Raw genomic sequence first — 19,853 nt, 5'->3', positions numbered from 1 at the left:
TTAAAGTCTAACAAGGTTATGAGTTGATAGTTCTTTGGATTCCATTTGCCTCTTTTTTTTGTAGGTTGGCTAAATTATTGCCCCTAACGAACATGAAGGTATTCTGCCAGTTTCAAGGATTACTGAAAATAAGTTAGGCAGAAGAGAAGTCCATAAATCAAGGTCTGACTTTATTACATCCATTGGGGATTCTAAGGGGCCTGCTGCCTTTGAAGAGCAAGAGTTTTTAATGATTAACCTATTGTCACCTTGTGCCATCTATTACCCCTAAGCTGCCTCTCCACCCTAGGGAAGGGGGCAGAAACCTCAGTAGATGTCAAAGAAAGGAATTTAAAAAAACAAAGGTGAATATGTCCATACACCACCCAAAAAGTGGGTATTAGTCTTTCTGCCACCCCTCCAGCCCACCTCCTGGGCATAGATTGGGGGATTTGGACCCAATATGCCCCCAGGGTAGAACTCCCACTAGAAACCAAGGAAAAAATAATAAAACACAGAAGTTGGAGTGGCCCACCATGCTTAGGGTAATGCCCCCCTCCACACAAAAGAGAATTACAGTCTTTCTGCCATCCCCGTGGGGTGGGGGATTAGAAAGCACACTAGACCCCAGAGAAAGTATTTAAAAAAAATACCACCAACAAACAAAGGAGTGGGGGAGGCCAACCATGACTCATTACAAGCACTACAATCTTTCTGGTCTGTAGAGTGGATTGGGAGGTGTTGGCCTCAACCTGCCCCCTGGGGTGAACAGAAAACCCACTTGACACTAGGTAAAGACTTAAAAAAAAAAAAAAAAAAAAAAAATAGGTGAGGCCGGCCTATTATGCATGTGGTTATGCCCTGTATCCCAAATGGGGCACTATAGTATTTCATGAAGGACTAAGATTGCAACTGGTTTGATCAGATTGTGTCACAGGCACTTGGCCCAGACATACAAGTGGGGGAGCGCTTTTATAAGGATAAGTTGAGGAACACTGAGTGGTAAGAATCTCATGACATTCTCGCTGGCAACTGAGTGCAGGTACAAAATCCACAGCTGCCCACATTGTAAAAAAGAGTTGGTTTTGAGTGGAAAATATTATTTGTCCATTTAGTGTTTTGTGCCTCTTCCTGTTGCGGGCACTAGTCCAACCCACACAAGTGAGGTACCAATTTCATTGGGTGACATATAGAAAAGTGAGGTGGCGGAAACAAATTGTGAATCCCTGTAGATTCCAGAACTTTGCCTCACTGAAATATGAGGAAAATATGTGTTTTTAGCCAAAGTTTGAGGGCTGCAGGAACTTGTGCTTAAAAAGCACATTGTGAGATCCACATAAGTCATACCACTCTAGACTCCACCAGGTGTTTGGTTTTCAGAAATGTTTGAGTTTGGGAGTTTTCTTTGGCTGCTGGATGAGCCAGAGCCCAGAATCCGCAGCCACCCAAAATACAAAAAAGTGTCAGTTTTTAGTTGAAAAATGTGATCTGTCCATGTTGCTTTTTGGGCTATTTCTTGTATCAGGCACTAGGCCCACCCACACAAGCTGGGTGCCATGTTTATTGGGAGATGTATGGGAAAACTGGGTGGTAGGAAGTTTGTAGACCCTCACAATTTCCTGAGCTTTCTCTCACAAAAATGTGACGAGAATATGTGTTTTAGCCAGTGTTTGCAAGGGCTTCTCGTTAAACACCTTGTATGTTCCATGCCAGTCACATCAACATAAACTCCCCAGAGTGTCTAATACTGAGAAACAACATGGCTGCTTTTAACTTTTGTAAAGGCAGGTATTAGCCAATCACATAATGCCTTGTCATTTCTAGTACTGCTGTACTTTCACCTTCACAAAATTACAGCAACAACAGATATCACCAAGTTAAAGTGCCTCATAACTTAAAAAATACTTAGCCTACTTACCTGTAGTACACAAAAGGATAATCTGCGCACCTTAATGTGTAATCCTGCTAAATTTCATGTAAATTAGTTCCAGTAGTGTTTGTGCTATGTGGGATACAAAAGTCAATGGAAAATGCATTGGTGGAAAAACAGGTTTTGGGACCTCCATTTAATCTTTACACCCCCATTACCAATCATCTCAAAACCTTCCATCTTCCTGCAATGCACAAAAGGCTATGGGTCTGGACAGTTTTGTGGAGATTGGTCAAATGAGCTCAAAGTTATTAGGAACCAACACACTGGGGATTTCTAAATATGTTTATTATGTTTTATGTAAGTTCAATGATAAACACACTGCAGTAGCATTCCTGAAATCCCAGCCCACCGTTCCTCTTTCGGGAGCACCAATTCTTCTGCCCCACCCAATTCCTTAACGGAGGCTTCCCACCTGGATACCACGGGGTCCGCTGCCGACTTAAGTCATGGCAAGTGGCCTTTTTGCTAGTACCAAATCTATGAACCTGTTCCTCACTTTCTTTTCCTGAGAAAGGACCCCAGCAGACACACCTCCAGAGTACAAGGCATAGTGCAGTGAGGCATTTCATACAACCTCTGAACCACAGTTCTTCAGAATTCCTGCATGTATGCACAAGACCAGGTCATTCATGTGGCTGAAATCTGCTTCTTCAAGTGCACAATGAGGGCAGCATTTGCCCCCCCCCCCCATGCAGTAAGTTTCTTGGGTGTCAGGTACGTTTGTTGAAGATAACTTAATTGGATATTTTAGATGCATATCATAGGGTACATATGCACATCAACTTCCAGGATGGGAGACCTTCATGTATCAATTCAGTACTGGTAACAGAGCGCAGGGAGGGACCTCTCTCTTCTTTTGTGATAGTGCCAGCACATTCATGTTCAGTGTCTTTGGTGGATTAAGTACAGAATAGACCTCCATTAGTAACAGTAATAAAACAATCCTAACAAATCAAACAATTTGATCGAGGCTCATCATCATGGATTCATTTCGGCTTATGTGGCCTGGAGGACCAAGCATAAGGCCACCCCGCACCCCCCCAATTATTAGGTAGGTGTCATCCGGTGAGAACCATCAGGGACATTTCATGCCAAACTTCAGTCCCTCCATAACCCATCTATCTGTCCCTATAGCAGTCTAACATCTCAGCCTGGAGGTCTTGGTGTACATGCAGGTAGTGTGATGGGCTCCAAACTACAGTGCTGCTTCCCTCCTCCTCTGCCCCAGAGTCACTGGCGGAGGACCTGGTACCTCCCTCCAGATTCTCAAAGGCTTCCAGCACCTCTGACCAAAGAGATGCTATGGGTCGCCCCCTCACCCCACCTATCTTCCTCTTTCGTGAGTGCCAATTCTTCTGCCCCAGCCCATTCCTTAACGGAGGCTTCCCACCTGGATACCACTGGGTCCCCTGTCAACTTCAAAGTCATGGCAAGTGGCCTTTTTGCTAGTGCACAATCTATGAACCTGTTCCTCACTTTCTTTGCTTTTTGCCTGGGAAAGGACCCCAGCAGACACACCTCCAGGGTACAAGGCATAGTGCAGTGAGGCATTTCATACAACCTCTCAAGAACAGTTCTTCAGAATTCCTGCATGTATGCACAAGACCAGGTCATTCTGCTGTCTCTTTCTTCTTCCTCTCTCCTTCTCCTTTTCTCTCTTCTTTCTCCTTTCTCTTGGGCTATCGCAGGTTTTCTCTATGGTGTTTTCCTGTCTTTCTTTGTCTCTCCACACTACTCACATTCTTTACCCTTTAAGGGACCTGTCTAGTTGTATTGTATATTGTCCTATATTCTCTTGGCTGCACAAACGTTTTTTTTATTCCCTCTCTTTACGTTCCTGACACCATTTCTAAAAGGGCTTTTCGTGCTTTTGCCTGTACACAGCCACCCTCACCGGAGTCTGTTTGTTTCTTGTTTATCTTAGCAGAAACAACCAAAATATACCATCCTGGTATGTCTAAAGTAAAAAAACACGATTGCAAGATTTGTGGAAGAACCAAAAGTAAATTAAACAATACCCAAAACCAACAATACAAAAGAAAACAAAGAAAGAAGCCACTAATCAAAGAAATGTCCGACCCTCAATATGGTGGTTCATATTCCCTTCCTCCCCTGTTCCTCCCTCCCTCTTGTCTGTCTATTCCACACACCTGAAGTGGCCACGCTCTTCCCTGAGCGTGGCCGGAGTTTGCGATGGTCACCTCCCAGGCCGCTGGTTCGGCTTGCCGTCCAGTCGTCGTTGCTGGATTCTGCTTGGCCATCCTTGGGAATGACTCAGCCACCGTCCTCGTTCTCTTCGACTTCCTTCGCATCTCCACGGTTCCAGGTTCTCGTTTCCACGTCACCGCCCACATCCTTCAATTCCTCCTTTTGAAGCCGGGTGACGGTGCGAGACAGCTCCCTCTGCCTGCCGTCACCCAGCTGCACAACGGGATTGGTAGATTCATGGTGCACTTCCAGGTTGGAAGTGTCCACAGTGTTGATCCCCCCGGGGCATGGCGGGTCCGACTGCGGTGGCGTCAGCCTGTCACAGTCACTCCCCCTAGGCAGTGGCTGATAGAGGCATCCACCAGATACCGGGAGAGGTAGTCAGCGTTGAGCAGGCGAGATCCGGGGGAATGAAGAACCTGAAAGGAGAAAGACTGAAGTGAGAGGAACCACCGAAGGATGCATGCGTTAGTGTCCTTATGGCGGGCCAGCCAGGTCAAAGGAGCATGGTCTGTTATTAATGTAAAAGGCCGCCCGGCAAAGTAATAACGAAGGGACTCCACAGCCCACATGATAGCCAAACACTCCTTCTCAAGGGTGGGATAGAGGCGCTCTCTTGGTAACAGTTTCCGACTGATGTATAAAATGGGATGTAGGAACCCATCCCCATCTGTCTGAGACAATACCGCCCCTAGTCCCACATCAGAGGCATTGGTTTGAACAAGGAAAGGTTTATTGAAGTTTAGACAACAGAGGACAGGTTCGGAGGTCAGGAGGGACTTGAGTAGCTCAAAACTCTGCTTCTCTTGGGTAGAGAGGCTAGACAGGCGATTGGGTTTCGTTTTTCCCAGTAAATCAGTGAGAGGCCCTGCGATTGTAGAAAAGCGGGGAATAAACCTGCGATAATAGCCTACCATACCTAGGAAGGCTCTGATGTCTTTTTTATGACGTGGGAGAGTAGATGAGTAATGGCCTGGACCTTCTCTACTTGGGGTCGAACTCGTCCTTCCCCTATGACATCGCCCAGGTATTTGTGGTAGTATGACCCAATTTACATTTCTCGGGATTTGCAGTGAGATGAGTATTCCGTAGTGCTTGAATCACTTGGTGTAAGTGGTGAAGGTGCTCTTCCCAGGTAGCACTATAAATAACTATATCGTCCAGGTATGCAGCAGCATACTCCTGGAATGGGCGAAGTATCATGTCAATGAGACGTTGGAAGGTAGCAGGAGCCCCGTGAAGACCAAATGGTAGAACAGTAAACTGATAAAGGCCTGAGGGGATGGCAAATGCCGTCTTTTCTCTGTCTTCAATTCTAAGGGGGATTTGCCAATAGACTTTGGTCAGATCCAGAGTGGACATATAGGTGGCTTATCCTAAACGTTCTAAGAGCTCATCAATTCGGGGCACTGGGTATGGATCAAAGTGGGACAATGCGTTCACTTGTCTAAAAACAATGCAGAATCTGGTGCTCCCATCTGGCTTCAGCACTATGACTACTGGGGAACACCAGGGGCTGGAGGATGGCTCAATTATACCTGCGTCGAACATGGTCTTCACCTCTTGTTCCACTACCTGTCGCTTGGCTTCAGGTATCCTATAAGGCCGTTGTCGAGCTACTTTGTTCCCAATGGTACGTATAGGGTGTTGTATCAAAGGGGTTCGGCCGGGTATTTTGGAAAACAAGTCTAGGCTAGCAAGGACTATGTATTCGAGTTGTTTCTGTTGGTTTTGAGATCAGGAGCTATTCATCTGAGGCATTGGTATGTCACTCTGATTGTTTCCCTTGGTGTGATACATGGGTATCTCCTGTTCACCCTCAGTTGTTACATATATGGCTGTGGGTGGTTCGGTATCTTCATACCATTTTTAAGAAGATTATTGTGATAGATTTGTTCTCAACCTGTCCCACTAGGTATCTCGATCTTGTAGGTGGTTGGGTTAGCTTGTTCTAAGACCGTATACGGACCTTGCCAACGGGCCAATAGTTTATTCTCACTAGTAACAATACCAGTACCTTAAATCCCACCCTTAGGTTCCGGGGAGTACTGTGGATGTCGTAATAAGCTTTCTGCTTTGCTTGTGCTTCTCTCAGGGTTTTGTGGGCCTCCTCCCGCAGGTAGTGTAGATTGTCTCTATGGTCTTTGGCATATGTTAAAAGGTCCTTTATCTCATACTCAGACTCCTCCCACTGTTCAGCTAGCATTTCAAGAAGGGTACGAGGTTGTCTGCCGAACAACAATTCAAAGGGGCTGTGTCTGGTAGAAGACTGTATGTGGGTTCGCAATGTGTAGAGAACTAAGGGTAACTTCCTTTCCCAATCTCTCCCCGAATCACTGATGACTTTCCGTAATAAAGACTTAATGGTATTATTATAGCGTTCTACTAAACCATCTGTCTGGGGATGGTATACTGACGTACGTATGTGTTTCACTCCGAGGGTGTGACATATCTCAGCCACGAGTCTGGACATAAAGGGGGGTCCCCTGATTGGTAAGAATCTCTTTGAGGAAACCCACTAGTGGAAAAAAAAACAATCGTAGCCTGGGTTATGGTTTTGATATTCATACTGGCTATGGGTATGGCCTCTGGGTACCTAGCAGCATAGTCAAATAACACCAATAAATATTGGTGGCCTTTGACGGATGGGGTCAGTGGTCCTACTAGATCTAATCCTACTTGTGTAAACAGAACTTCTATTATGGGCAACTGTTGTAGTGGAACCGAGCGGTTAGGTGATGGGTTTATTAATTGAAATTTTGGACACCCCTGACAATGTTTTCTAATGTCTCCGTATACGCCTGGCCAATAGAACCTTTGGAGTATCGCTGCCTCGGTTTTTTATCTCCCCAAGTGCCGTTCCCCGTTATCCCAGTGTGCCAAATGGAGGACCTGATCTCTGTAGGACTGGGGAACTACTAACTGAGGAGGATTTCCAGGAACGTTGGGACATTCTCTATACAACAAGTCATTGGTTATAGTGAACGTCAGACCTACCGAGGGCCCATCCGGGGCTAATGCATTATGCCAGGCACGCCTCAGGGTTGGATCTTCCCTTTGGGCCTGTCGGAAGCTACCTGCTGCTGTCATTACAGCAGTGGGAAAAATAGAGGGCGTGCTGGTGGGTCCGTTTTTGTTGTTATGATAGCTCTGCCTTTGTTCTTGTTTTTTCTTTTTACTGAGTCTCTGTCTGAGGTTGGGTTCCTCAATGTCGGAAGAAACTAAGGGGGCTTCCTCCCACCAGATGTTCGTTATATGATCCTGATTTGCAATAGCCAATAAGTAGGCAAAGTCCTCATAGTCCGTTCCTATAATCGTGCCTTTGCCAAGATTAGGGATAACTCCGACGGAGAGGAGCTCTTCCTGTCCTCTCCAGTTTATGAAGACCGTCGCTATTGGATAATGTTTCTGGTCTCCATGGAAACAAGTTATAAGGACTTGGGTGTGGGGGATCCACTGCTCAGGTTGTACATGGTCCTGTTTCACCACGCTTTGGCTACACCCAGAGTCTATTAACACCTTCCGTTCTTTTTGATTGAGACCCATTTTTATGGTATATGTGGTCTTATTAAATCCAGACAACATTACCCGTCCCTTCATCATGCCTATCTCCATGGGCTCTTCGGTTTGTTTTTTAATGGGCAGTGGCATGATGTCCCCACTCGGAACAATGGAAACACTGCGGACCGGTCATGGCCGCCCTGTTGGAAGAAGCGTGAAAAGTGGACGGTCTTTCGGAACCTGGGCTGGCCATTGGGCGGGGATGGACTGGTTTAATTGCTGACGCTCGCGGAGCCAAGGGAGTAGATTTTGGATGAGCCCCTCGAAAGTCAGGAGCCCGATGGTAGGCACACGCAAGATCAATTGCTGTGCGGCTGGTCAGATCAGGATGTTGTCTGACCCAATTGCGGGTGGTGGCCGGAAGAGCTTCCAGGTATTGTTCAAGAATGATGGCATCGAACATCTCATCCTTAGTGGTCTCAGTGGGGTGTAACCACTTTCCCCCTGCGTGATATACACGATAATACAAGGTGCGAGTATTTTCTTGCGACAACCATTTTGTCTGCCGAAACTTCACTCTATAGCTTTCTTGATCCAGACCAATTCGCTCTAAGATAGCCTTTTTGACCTCATTATCGGGGGTTACTCCTCCTGGGTTTACCGCCTGATATGCGGCCTGGAGATGGACCGTAAGAAGGGGGCGATGTACTGTCCCCATTTGTCCATGGGCCAATTGATTGAGCTTGCCACTTGCTCGAAATTAGTGAAAAATGAGTCGGGGTCCTCACTGTCCTGATATTTTTGGAGAACGCTGCTCGGGACATTGGGATGTCCCTTGGTATGAGCTATGTATCAGTCAATTTCCCCAAAGCAGTTTAATGGACTAGTTGATTATTTGCCATGATCATAGCCTGACTCTTCAGGGCTGTCTGCAGCGCTACCCTTTCCTCCTTGGCTTCCTTTAACTGCTCCTCCCATACAAACTGGAGGTGTTGTTATCCTTCTGCCAACTGGGCTATCATGTCTGCGAGGGTGGGTTTTTCTTCCATTGCGTTCCCTTATGTTGTGGGCTCTGCTGTAGAGTCTATCCCACCACTGCCCCCACTTGTAACAGGGTGGCGCAATGATGACAAATAGCCAGTAGTCAGATGCTATGGTGACTTTATTCGTTATAAGAATTTTCCGAATAGTTCTGGTTTTATAGATGTGGTTGGTGAATAATCCTTCTGATATTCTTCTCGTCGTCTTATCTTTATAGGGCTCTCAGGAGGCGCATGTTGGAAAAAAGAGCGAAACAGATAGAGGTAAGTGGGCTGTCCTTTACTTGAATTTTCCCATCCCCTTCCCTAGTCTCTGTTCTGTTTCTTTCTGTTCCTCTGTTTCCTGTATTTGCTGTCTTTCTCCTTTCTCTTTCCTTCTCCTTTTCTTCCTTCTTTCTCCTTTTCTCTCTTCTTTCTCCTTTCACTTGGGCTATCGCAGGTTTTCTCCAGGGTGTTTTCCTGTCTTTCTTTGTCTCTCCACACTATTCACATTCTTTCCCCTTTAAGGGACCTGTCTAGTTGTATTGTATATTTTCCTATATTCTCTTGGCTGCACAAACGTTTTTTTTATTCCTTCTCTTTACGTTCCTGACACCATTTCTAAAAGGGCTTTCCGTGCTTTTGCCCGGTTTCAGCCACCCTCCCTGGAGTCTGTTTATTTCTTGTTTATCTTAGCCGAAACAACCAAAATATACCCTCCTGGTATGTCTACAGTAAAAAAAAAACCCGATTGCAGGATTCGTGGAAGAACCAAAAGTAAATTAAACAATACCCAAAACCAACAATCCAAAATAAAACAAAGAAAGGAGCCAATCAAAGAAATGTCCGACACTCAATATGGTGGTTCATATTCCCTTCCTCCCTTCCTCCCTTGTTCCTTCTTCTTGCCTGTCTATTCCACACACCTGAAGTTGCCATGCTCTTCCCCGAGCGTGGCCGGAGCTTGCGTTGGGCCGCTGGTTTGGCTTGCCATCCAGTTGTCGTTGCTGGATTCTGCTTGGCCGTCCTTGGGAATGACTCCGCCGCCGTCCTTGTTCTCTTCGTCCTCCTTCGTGTTTCCACGGTTCCAGGTACTCGTTTACACATCGCGCCCACATCCTTCAATTCCACCTTTTGAAGCTGGGTGACGGCGCGAGACGGCTCCCTCTGCCTGCTGTCACCCGGATGCGCAACAGGATTGGTAGATTCACGGTGCACTTCCGGGTTGGAAGAGTCCACAGTGTCGATCCCCCAGGGGCATGGCGGGTCCAACTGCGATGGCATCGGCCTGTCACATGTTGTTTAATAAATTTTCACAAAACTTTACACAAAAAAGGTTAACCAACTCAGCTCTTTTCTGAAAAGTTTTGGGTTCATCTGTCAAGCACATTTTCCAGATGCAATTTTCCACAGGAAAATTAAACAGCTCTAAAGCCAAAACGGCTGTACGGAATTACACCACATGGCGGAAATCGTGATCTAAATCGAGAAAGTGTGCGTTTTGTAATTTGGTGTAAATCTGTTCAGTATTTTTTGAGTAAGGTTGAAAATGTATGTGTATATAATGATGGGATACCTTTGCTGTGCTACCGTGGAGTACAGCGAAATACCACAAAACTGCACACCCAAAACACAAAGTCTGATTGGCTAGCCCCAAGCTGAAGGACCACAATTTTCTGACTCAGTGGCTCATCCCTGTGTTGTAAAAGTTTTAAAAAAGAAGGGCGCTGGTTGTAGTTGTGGCAGCAATTTGAATATAGTTGGGGCGTGGCCCCTCTTTGCCTACTCCCAGGTAAAACACTTGCATGCATGTATAAACTTAGAAACCGATCTATGCAGATAACATTTTCAGAAGTGGAATCTTTCTCGATCTTGATTCTTGTGCACAGTGCATGTTGCCTGTAGGAAGGTTGGTCCCATCTTAAGGACCCCTCAGTGTGCGATACAGAGGGCTTTGAATGAGAACCTTCTTGCGACTGGTAAACAGTGTAGAGTATTTGCTGCAAGGGTAATTGTGATCCCATCTGCAGAGGTTTATAGCTTCTCTTACTACAGCATTCTAGATTTCCTATAGCTTTCCAATTAGTTATATAGACAGTCGATGTGGAGCTCATTGATGCAATCTAGACATGACATCACTTGGGCTACTGATAACTGTGTCCAAGGAGAGAGGCCTCACTAAAGGGAGATAACTTGTAGGTTTCTTGAATGACTTCACTCTCTCCTCCCTTCCCTTTCACCCTATGAATGACAAGGGGAGTAGCTAAGGTATGTAATGCTCACATCTATCTGCAGTAATGTGTTAAACTGGGTAATAGTAATAATAGAAACATGCAATTTTACAGTTCTTACAAATGACAAAAACACATTGTTAGTACCTGTGTCCCATTGTCTTGTCTGGTGATGTTCAAATGTGCTCTAAGAGAAATGGTGAAGCTTTCAATGCATCTTGATCTATAATCTATCATATCACAGTTGTGGAGTTTTCAGGCTTTAGATTTAGAGGAGGCGTTGCAGTTACAGTTACTTTCCTTTTAGGATGAAACGCTGGATCTCTCGGTTTCAGTGCCATTACAAGGTGGTGAAGACCTGATAAGAGAATGATTGCCTGTGGGAGAGACAATTTGTTTAAGGGTATTTGCCGATATTTCACAAGGTACAAATGCCAGCGCTCTCTATCCACTTGTATGCCTGGGCTTTCCCACTGTCCCTCCACCCCACCACTAGACTCCCACTCCCCTGTCCCACAAGCTATGTCTGGGAGCTCCATACCTTTTTCTCGTAAAAGGTATCCATGCCAAATTAGTGTCCTTTTTTTCAACAACCTGTGGATTGTAAAGGTATCCAGGTTTTGTAGAATAGGTATACTTTGGCTGTGTTCTGTGTTTCAACATTAATAAATATGTTAAACATTTAAATATACACTGTACTACCATATATGTTACAAATATAGTGTACTAAAGAGTACTTTTACCATGTTTAAATCTTCACAAAAAAGTTTATGTAGTATTGCGGTAATACCTACAGATTTCTGTGCTACTTAAAAAATTAAAACCAAATGCACAGTTCTCCCTAAACTGCTGTAAAAGAAATTACAAATACATTTCTCTACTTATTAACAATTTAATAAAGTGGTAATAGATAGGGAACAACAATACAACCTACTACTTCACAATATCAAAAGAAAACCAAAATGTGCTGAAAACGACATGTCTACCTTTTACGTTTAGTAAATACAGCCCTTAGCCAATCACATACTGCCTTATCATGCACATATACCATGGTATACCACAAACTTGCAGCAGTATACCAAGGCACAATATGTAACTAAGGGCCAGATGTAGGAAAGGTTTAGCGACTCGCAAACGGCGAAAAACGCCGTTTGCGAGTCGCTAAACCCCATCTGGTATGTAGAAATGCATTTTGCGAGTCGGAACCGACTCCAAAAATGCAGTTCCGAGTCGCAAATAGGAAGGGGTGTTCCCTTCCTATTTGCGAGTCGCAGTGGTATGCAATTCCATTTGCGACCGCGAAAGCGGTCGCAAATGGACTCGCAGTTACCATCCACTTGAAGTGGATGGTAACCCACTCGCAAACGGGAAGGGGTCCCATGTGACTGGACCAAATAATAATTTTTCAGAGCAGGCAGTGGCCAAATGGACCACTACCTGCCCTGAAAAATACCGAGAAAAAAAAGTTTCGGTTTATTTTTCAAAGTGCAGCTCGTTTTCCTTTAAGGAAAACGGGTTGCACTTTGAAAAAAAAAACTGCTTTATGTAAAAGCAGTCACGGACATGGAGGTCTGCTGTTCCCAGCAGGCCTCCATCCCCGTGGCTGTTCCCAGCAGGCCTCCATCCCCGTGAGTGCCCTGAATCGCTATTGGGTCGCAAATTGCGACCCACCTCATTAGTATTAATGAGGTGGGTCTTTGCGACCCCATAGCGACTCGCAGAAGGTGCCTGAGACACCTTTCTGCATCCCAAATTGCGACTTGCAATTTGCGAGTCGCAGGGACTCGCAAATTGCAAGTCGCAATTTGGGGTTTCCTACATCTGGCCCTAAGTATTATAATTTAACACTACTTTCACTATTCACACATATTACCAAAAATTACCATTTATATCTAATAATAATGATGATAATGTATTTTCCTGCCACATTACATCTACATCTGCACAGTTTCATGATGTGTGCTTGTTACCACATTCCACTCTGTGCTAGTCCACCCTACACTATTACACTCTATGCCACTCCACTGTACAGCACTCCACTCTATACTAATCCACTGTATGCCACTCCAGTCTACTGCACTCCATTTAATGTCATGCCACTCTACACCACTAAACTATACGCCATTAGTCTATGCCACTCCATTTTATGACACTCTAGTGTACGCCACTCCACTGTACATCTATCCACTCTAAACTAATCCCTTCTATACAATTCCACTATATGCAACTCGAATCACACTACACTCTATGCTATTCCACTCTATGCCACTCAACTTTGACAATCCACTGTATGCTATTACACTGTACATCACTCCACTCTATGGCAATCCACTCAACCCTACTACACTCTACACTATTCCACTGTACGACACTCCACTCTACATGATTCCACTCTATGCCACTTTACTCCACGTCCCTACACTCAGTCAGTAACACAGCGTTATTCCATGGTAAACAACTCCACTGTATGCAACTCCACTCTAGACCACTCCACGTCACTACACTCTGCGCTGTTCCACTGTACGCAAAACCAGTCTACGCTAGCCCACAGTATGCTATTACACTTTGAGCCACAACAGTCTACACTCTACCCAGCTCCACTTTAAAATACTCCACGTCACTACAATGTACGCCACTCCAGAATCTATGAAAGATACCAATGCTGGAGAACCAAAGTTACAGGTAAGTAACTCATTTTCTTTTCCAGTATTGGGGTATCTTTCATAGATTCACATGCTTGAATCCGAATAGCCAGCAGTAAGAAAATTGTTTGAATTCTGAAACACCAAGAGTATGCCTGTGCATAATGCATGCTATCTGAACTCATATAGGTAATAAACATTTGCAAATCAACCGTTAACCATAATACCTATATAAAATATATATGTATATATATATATATATATATATATATATATAAAAATATGAATATATATACACACATAGATATATAAACATAAAATTATCTTTATAACAGTGCATAGAGGAAGGAGGGTAAGAGGTTATTGGCTCACCTTTTGCAAATAAATTACGTAATACTGCTTGTCCTACCGCAGCATCCATTCTGTCCGTAGCTTCCCAGCAGTAGTGCTGGGTAAATGTGTAAACACGTGTCCATGTTGCCGCCCTGCAGATCTGGCTCAGAGGGACTCCTGCGAATAGAGCTGCTGAAGTGGATACCGCTCTAGTGGAGTGCGCTCTGACACTGGATGATAATGGCTTCCCTGCCAACTGGTGGCACAACTGTATGGCAGAAGAGATCCAGCGCGCTATGGTCTGCTTAGTAACGGCTTTACCTTTATTTATCCTTCCATAACTGACAAACAGTTGTTCAGATTTACGGAAGTCGCTTGTTCTTTGTATATAAAATTTTAAACAGCGTTTAATGTCCACAGAATGTAGTGCGCGTTCCACTGCAGTTTGTGGATCTGGAAAAAAATTTCTGAGAACCACCGGCTCATTTAGGTGAAAAGATGATGGAACCTTGGGTATAAATTTTGGATTAGTTCTCAAAATGACCACCTCTGGCTTGAATTGGAGGAAAGGTGGAGAAATTGTGAAGGCTTGGATATCATTAACCCTCTTTGCTGACGTCAAGGCTAGAAGGAGGGCTGTTTTAAAAGAAATGAACTTGAGGTCCACCTTATGGATGGGTTCAAACGGATGTTTCATTAGTTGGGAGAGCACAATGTTCAAATGCCACTGCGGTGAAGGACGGTGAATTGGCGGAAACATCCTAAACAAACCCTTGAGAAATTGTTTTCTTATTCTGGACGACCATAATGAGGGTGACTGAGACATCCGACGGAAACGGGATATGGCAGCCAGATGCACTCTTATAGATGAATGTGAAAGGCCGGATTTAGCCAAATGTAATAAATATGGCAGAATCGGTTCAGGAGAGGATCTTAGAGGATGAACGTTGGAAGTTGAACACCAAAAGCAAAACCTGTTCCATTTTAATTTATATGTCCGGTTTGTAGACTGAGCCCTGGCGCAGGCCAGCACTTCCCTGCACTCTGGAGGGATATCTAGTCCCTCGAATTCATAGAATTCAGGAGCCAGGCTGATAAACGAAGAGATGTCGGGTTGGGATGACGAACTTGACCCTGGTTCATTGTTAATAAGTCCGGTATTATCCTTAGTCGAACGTGAGGTTGTTCCGAAAGCAATAGAAGCTCTGTGAACCAGAACTGGCGTGGCCATCTGGGAGCAATTAATAGAACTCTGCATGGTTCTCTCTTCATCTTTTGCAGAAGTCTCGGGATGAGTGGAAGCGGGGGAAAAGCGTATGCATAAATCCCTGACCCTCTGATCAAAAACGCATTCCCCTTTGATCCCTTCTGCGGTCGCCAGCTTGCAAAGTGTTGGCATTTCTTGTTGTCTCTGGTCGCAAATAGATCTAGACTGGGTTTGCCCCAACGACGAAAGAGATGGTCGAGAACTGACTGATTGAGTTCCCCACTCGTGGCAGCTGGTTCGAGTCCTGCTTAGGGCATCTGCCCAGGTGTTAGTGATCCCCGGGAGATGTTCTGCTCTGATGGAAATTTGATGTTGAATTACCCAATGCCACAGCTTCTGCGTTTCCAGCGATAATGCTCGAGATCTTGTGCCTCCCTGTTTGTTGATGTAATGCATGACCGTGGTATTGTCTGTTCTTATCAAGACTGAAGAATTTCTGATGTTTGTGAGGAAGGATTTGAGTGCCAAGGCAACCGCCCTTATCTCCAGCACATTTATGTGGAGAGTCGATTCCTGAGTGGACCATTACCCTCTCACTGAAAGATCCTGCACATGAGCACCCCATCCCTCTAGGGATGCATCTGTTGTTATTATGTGCATCGTCTTGTCCTTCAGAAATGATGGACCTTCTGAGACGAGGGGAGTATCCTTCCGCCAACTGAAAGCCTGTCTTGCTGATGGGGTTATTCTGATTATATCGTCGAAAGAGCCTTCTATTTGTCTCCCTTGATTGTCTAACTGCTGTTGAAGTGTCCTCATGTGTAGACGACAGTCCTTTATCAATGGAATGCAAGACGAAAGTATCCCCAGAAAAGGCTTGTAAATCCGTACTGAAGCGGACTTTCTTTTGCTGAGCCGTGCTGCTAATTCTCTAAGTTTCTTTCGCCTGTCCTGTGAAGCAGAGGCTTTTGCATGGACAGTGTCCAAGATGGCTCCTAGAAAGGTGATGTTCTGGGTAGGATCTAGGTGAGACTTGGGGTAATTGATTGACAATCCCAGAGCTCCGAAAAGAGATAGACACGTTTCTGTGTCTCTGGCAGCCTTCGATGTTGTTCGCGCCTTTATTAGCCTGTCGTCTAAATACGGGAACACCTGTATCCCTAGTTGTCTGAGGTGTGCTGCCACTGGTGCCAAAACCTTGGTGAATACTCTTGGGGCCGACCTGAGGCCAAAGGGTAACACTCTGAACTGGTAGTGAGTGCCTGCCACCCTGAAACGTAAGAATTTCCGGTGATTGGGGTGAATGGGAATATGGAAATATGCGTCCTGAAGGTCTAAAGATGTCATAAAGTCCCCTCGATTGAGTAGGCGCAGGACGTCTTGGAGGGAGATCATGCGAAAAGACTGCTTCTTGAGGTATTTGTTGAGCGAACGAAAATCTAAAATAGGTCTCCAGTCTCCTGTCTTCTTCCGAATAAGGAAAAAACTGGAGTAAAAACCTGCTCCCCTTTGACTCCTTGGTACGATCTCTATTGCTCCCTTCTTCATTAGAACAGCAATCTGATCCATAAGCTCGTTGAGATGGGCTGGCAGGGAGCCTCTTGGTGGTACATGAGGGGGGGGTTGGTTGAATTCTAGTGTGTGCCCTCGATTGACAATATCCAGTACCCACTTGCCTGAAGTTATTTTGGACCACTGGTGTAGAAGGAAAATTAGTTACTTACCTGTAACTGCAGTTCTCCAGTATTGGTATCTTTCATAGATTCACATGCTTGAATCATCCCCGTCGTCGAGGTGGGAGCCTCACGGTAAGTTTAAATACATAAAGCAGTAAGTCAGTAAAAGTAAAACCAGTAGGCCCCACTAGGCCTCATAAGGTATTTTACAGTCTATCCACTTTGTTTTGTGAAAAGACCCAAACTTCAGTCTCAACCAATCAGGATTCAGCCCCTCCCAAACAGTCCCAACAGAGGCTGAATTCCCTCAGATTTTCTAGTAGGAGTGTGAAGTTTAATATCTGTATAATAGGGGAGCCTCTGAGGGGAGGAGGGTGGGTCGCATGTGAATCTATGAAAGATACCAATACTGGAGAACTGCAGTTACAGGTAAGTAACTAATTTTCTTCTCCAGTATTGGATCTTTCATAGATTCACATGCTTGAATCAGAATAACGAGCAGTAATGCTTTCTTAATTAGTGAATTACATTGACTGTAATTCTATTTGTAATTTTACAAATGATGTGAATCCCATCAGTTCAGCTTTAAAAAACCACATACCTATTAATATATGTACATCAATAGACATTCGAATAGAAGAGCAATAACAGGTGTGTGGCAGAAAAAACCTGTACTCTTTTCATGATTATGAAGAGTACAACAAGCTAAGACATTATAATGAAGTGAACAATCTGAAGCAGAAATGTAGAGTAAAACACAATGTAGCTATTAAGAAGACTAAGAACCAATAATGAACATACCTTGAGTGTGGTGGTGGGATGTGTTAGAGGCTCACCTTATCGAAATAAATGCCTCAGCACTGCCTGCCCCACTGCTGTATCGATGTTGTTCGTTTCTTCGAGACAGTAATGCCTCGTAAATGTGTGTTGGCTGGACCATGTTGCTGCTCTACAGTTGCTATGTAGTGGTACCCCTGCAAATAATGCAGCAGAAGTGGCTACCGATCTTGTAGAGTGGGCTCTCACCTTGGTGTGGAGCGGTTTTCCTGCTTTTGAATGGCAGAATTGAATTGCCAGACCAATCCATCTTGCTATAGTCTGTTTGGACACCGCGTGTCCCTTTCTTGTTCCTCCGAAAGCTACAAACAATTGATCCGACTGGCGGAGAGCTTGAGTTTTCTGTAGATAAAACTTTAAACATCTTTTAATATCAAGGGAATGTAATGTTTTTTCCGCTACTGTTTGTGGATTTGGAAAAAAGGTTTTTAAGATAACTGGTTCATTTAGGTGAAACGTTGAAGGAACTTTCTGGATGTATTTTGGATTTGTGCGCAAGATGACACCTGAGTTTGTGAATTGGAGAAAAGGCTGTTTGATAGTGAAAGCCTGAATGTCACTGACTCTCTTTGCTGAAGTAAGAGCTAGCAGTAACGCTGTTTTCCATGAAATGAATTTTTGGTCAGCTTTGTGGATCGTTTCAGAGGGAGCTTTCATAAGCTGCATCAATACCACATTCAATGACCATAATGGTGGAGGCTTTCTAACTGGCGGGAAAACCCGAAAAAGGCCCTTCATAAATTGTTTGACGATTCTAGTGGAACACAAAGAAACTCTGTCTGGAGATCTGCGGTATCTGGAGATTGCTGCCAGATGTACCTGAATAGAAGAAAATGCAAGCCCTGATTTTGCAAGGAGCAGGAGATATGGAAGTATCTGTTCCGGAGTAGAGGACAAAGGATGTATATCTTGTGTTGCACACCATATACAAAAACGTTTCCATTTAAGTTTATAGGTTTTGTTGGTAGTGTCCGCTCTAGCTTTCGCCAAGATGTCTCTACACTCCCATGGAGGGGAGGGTTTCCGAATGGGTGGAAAAACTTTTTTCAAACCTTCTAAGAAATCCTTGACTACTGGTCTTGTAAAAAAGGATTCCTGAGAAGGTGACTTACGATAGGCTGTAATGGCCGATAAATGTACCTTAATAGATGATACCTGCAGACCCGACTTTGCCAAATGGAGTAGGTAAGACAGTATGACCTCCTCCTGAGCCAGTATAGGATTCTGACCTTGCTGACGACACCATATGTAGAACCTCTTCCACTTGAACACGTAAGAACGCCGCGTGGAAGGTCGTCCGGACTCCTTCAAGATGTTCATGCACTCCTGCGAGAGTCCTAGGTGCCCATACTGCAGGAATTCAGAAGCTATGCCGTCAAGCTCAGAGAGAGTAGGTTGGGGTGAAGTATCATGCCCCCCCAGCCTGCAAAGGAGATCCGGTCTGCACAGCAGCCTCCTGTGAGGTTGTTCCGATAGGTTGAGGAGATCTGTGTACCAGAATTGACGAGGCTATTGCGGAGATATGAGAATCATTCTGGTGTTGGATCTGTAAAGTTTGTTGATCACCGCAGGTATGAGGGGGATCGATGGAAAAGCGTAGAGAAATATCCCTGAACAGTCGATCAATAGGGCATTCCCTCGAGATCCCGGACGGTAGAACCTGGACGTGAAGTCTGGGCATTTCCTGTTTACCTCGTCTGCGAAGAGATCCAATGGAGGCCGACCCCATTGAGCGAAGATGTCTTCGACGACTTCGTCGTGCAGGACCCAATCGTGGGCGTCCTCGAGGTGTCTGCTCAGGAAGTCTGCCTCCACATTTAGTTGACCTGGTAGGTGAACCGCTGTAAGCGACATTCCTCTCGCTAGGAGCCAATGCCAGATTGTCTGAGACTCCCGAGATAGGGGCAGGGATCTCGTTCCCCCTTGTCTGTTCAAATAATACATTGTGGTCGTATTGTCCGTCTGTACTATGAGACATTTCCCCTGAATCGATGGAGCGAAAGACTTGAGAGCCAGATGGACTGCTCTGAGCTCCAGCAGGTTGATGTGGTACTCTCTTTCGTTGTTGGACCACAGGCCCTGAGTCTGAAGGGAACCTAGATGAGCTCCCCATCCCTGAAGAGACGCATCCGTTACCAGCGTGTCGGATGGGATTACCTGGTGAAACGGAGCTCCTACTGACAGGTGAGGTCTGTGCATCCACCATTGCAGGGACTGACGTGCTACTATCGGAAGTCGCACTCTGTCCTCCTAGCTGCCTGTGCTCTGGTTCCAGTTGTTCTCCAGC

The sequence above is a fragment of the Pleurodeles waltl genome, chromosome 12 (assembly GCF_031143425.1).
Source record: "Pleurodeles waltl isolate 20211129_DDA chromosome 12, aPleWal1.hap1.20221129, whole genome shotgun sequence".
Lineage (NCBI taxonomy): Eukaryota > Metazoa > Chordata > Amphibia > Caudata > Salamandridae > Pleurodeles > Pleurodeles waltl.
Note: the sequence above shows the minus strand (reverse complement) of the source record.